The 2,917-nt window shown below is 45.1% G+C and overlaps 1 pseudogene; it reads left to right on the forward strand.

The window, feature by feature from the left end:
* Positions 1-1,567: 1,567 nt before the first annotated feature.
* LOC144296496 (large ribosomal subunit protein eL32 pseudogene) lies at positions 1,568-2,067 on the forward strand (annotated as a pseudogene).
* Positions 2,068-2,917: the final 850 nt, after the last annotated feature.

The following is a 2,917-nucleotide window of genomic DNA, read 5'->3' on the forward strand; positions in this document are numbered from 1 at the left end:
GACTTAGTCACTCCTTAGTTCCATGCTTGGGTCCAAGAAAGCCCTGCCAACATTCTACTGTATATGTCACCACCCGTGCTCCCTGTGGCTGGGACATACATAGTAGACTGATCAAAGAACACCCAAGGGAGCCTAGAGAAGTCGCACCACTTGGGAGAGAGTCTGTTTTGATTTTAGTTCTCTACAAGAGCTCAGGGTGCTGAGAGGCTTAGCTATGATGAGAGCTCCATTTTCTAGAAAAGCTTCCAGCCCCCATGAAAAGAGTGGCAGGAGTCAGAAGAGCAGTTGCCCCTGGTTGCAAAGTTCAACCTGACTTTCCTACCAGCTGAATGTAGGCAAGTTTTCTACCACACACTGAAGCTTATATAGATGCAGAGTGGACATTTCCATTCTCTTGAGCTCGTATCTGAGAGGACATGCATAAGTAATTAAGGTGAAGGGAGCAGTCCTTTTTGGTCCTTAGGGAACAATTTAGAAAGATTTCCCAGGAATTATCTCTGAAAAATTGGAATGGGAGACCTCCACTTCCCTAGCTGAAGTGCCCATGGTTTCTGGGAATGCGTCAGCTTCCTTCCAGAGCTGTGAGTCTTAGCTCTAGCTGCACAGTAGAGTCACATGAGAGGAAAAGCCAAATATCAGATAGCCACTCTGGAAAAGAGTTTGGTAGTTGTTTCTTAAAGGATCAAACATGCAGCTATCAGGTGACCCAGCAATTGCACTCTGTGGGCATTTATCCTAGAGAAATAAAAAGTTATATTCACATGAAAACCTGTACATGAATGTTCTAAGCAGCTCATAGCCCCAAAATGGAAACAACTCAGATGTCCTTTGATGGGTGACTGGTTAAATTAAACCTGGTATGTCCACACCATGAGTTACTGGTCAGTGACAAATACAGTGAGTTATCAACATAGGCAACAATTTGGGGGGCATCTCAAGGGAATTATGCTGAGTAAAAGAAGCCAATTTCAAAAGCCAGTTTCAATAGACTGTCTGATTCCATTTGTATCATTCTCAAAATATCCAAATGTTAGAGATGGAAAACAGATTCGTGGTTGCTAGGGCAAGGAACAGGGATGGTGGGTGAGGCTGTAAAGGGATGGTATGTGAGAGCCTCATGGTGATGGAATGGCTCTGTATCTTGATTGTGGTGGTGGTGGACACACAAATCTACACATGGGCTAAGACTGCATAGAACCACATGCACGTACCTATAAAACTAATGAAATCTGAAGAAGTTCTGTGGATTATACCAATGTCAATGTCTTAGACTGGATATGGTCCTGTGGTTACAATGACATTATCACTGAGAGAAACAAGGTGAAAGGTACACAGGACCTCCTGTACACTATTTTGCAACTTTCTGTGAATCTATCATTATTTCAAACTAAGAAGTAAAAACTACAATCAGAAATGAGACATTCTGGGCTTCATCTCCACCAGTCAGGTGATTGTCAAGCAGACACATAAGAAAAGATCAAGACCTCACTAATCCAAAGAGACACTGGTAGTTTATTTCTTTAAAATTTTTTTTTTAAATTTAAATTCCATTAGCCCTCTCTTCCTCGGCGCTGCCTGTGGAGGTGGCAGCCATCGATTGCTGGGCATCATGGTTGCCCTCAGACCTCTGGTGAAGCCCAAGATCATTAAAAAGAGGACCAAGAAGTTCATCTGGCACCAGTCAGACCGATATGTCAAAATTAAGCACAACTGGTGGAAACGCAGAGGCATTGACAATAGGGTACGCAGAAGATTCAAGGGCCAAATCTTGATGCCCAGCATTGGTTACAGGAGCAACAAGAAAACAAAGCACATGCTGCCCAGTGGCTTCCGGAAGTTCCTAGTCCACAACGTCAAGGAGCTTGAAGTGCTGCTGATGTGCAACAAGTCTTATTGTGCAGAGATTGCTCACAATGTATCCTCCAAGAACCGCAAAGCCATTGTGGAAAGAGCAGCCCAGCTGGCCATCAGAGTCACCAATCCCAATGCCAGGCTGCGTAGCGAAGAAAATGAAGAGACAGCTTATGTGCGTGTCATATTTGTGTTAATAAAACCATAAAACTACAAAAAAAAATAAATTCCATTAGCCAACATATAGTATGTCATTAGTTTCAAATGTAGTGTTCAATAAGTTATCAGTTGCATGTAACACCTAGTGCTCATCACACCACATAGACAGTTTATTTCTTACAGTGACAGTGAAAAGGAGAACAAAGGGTGCCATTTCCTAAAGAGCCCTGTCCACCATGCCAGAAGGACAACATGGAGACAAAAGGGGCCAGATGACCGCAGCAGGGGATGTGGGACAGTCTCCTACCAGCTCCTCCCAGGCTCCCATCCCTGGACTGCCATCCCATCACAATCTGTCTTGTCAAGACTCAGACGAGCTGAGCCTCACATTTTGCCTGCATGGCCTATGTGGACCTGTGCAAGGTTGCTAGGGTACCATTTCAAAGCCCCTTTTCCACTGCTCTTTCAGAGTGGGCCTAGGCATCCAATAGTGTAAAAAGCCTCCCTGTCTTCCATCAGTAAGCTGGGATTGGAAGCCCAGGTCAAGCTCTGTAAACAGAGGGCCAGAGGTTTGCATTCTGACTCCGCCAGCGCCATGCCCTCAGGCAATTCAGTCTCTGATTGGACCTCCTCACCTATAAAAGTGGGGATGGCTAGCCCTTAAAAGGAAAGCCATTGATTGTAAGGTTAGGCACTTGCTCCTTGGGACCTTCCTGTACTTGCTATTATGAGCACAACCTCTACCTTGCCAGAGAAGTTCTTAGGACAAGCAAAAGTCACCCTCAGTGAGCACAGGTGCCCGTGAGGCTTTCTCCCAGACAAAAGCAGGTTAATGACAAAGCATGAAGAGAAGGGGTGCTGTGGGCAGAACAGGGCACCTGCTAACATATGCCGCAGCTGTGTATCC

This window comes from Canis aureus, chromosome 24, assembly GCF_053574225.1.
Source record: "Canis aureus isolate CA01 chromosome 24, VMU_Caureus_v.1.0, whole genome shotgun sequence".
Lineage (NCBI taxonomy): Eukaryota > Metazoa > Chordata > Mammalia > Carnivora > Canidae > Canis > Canis aureus.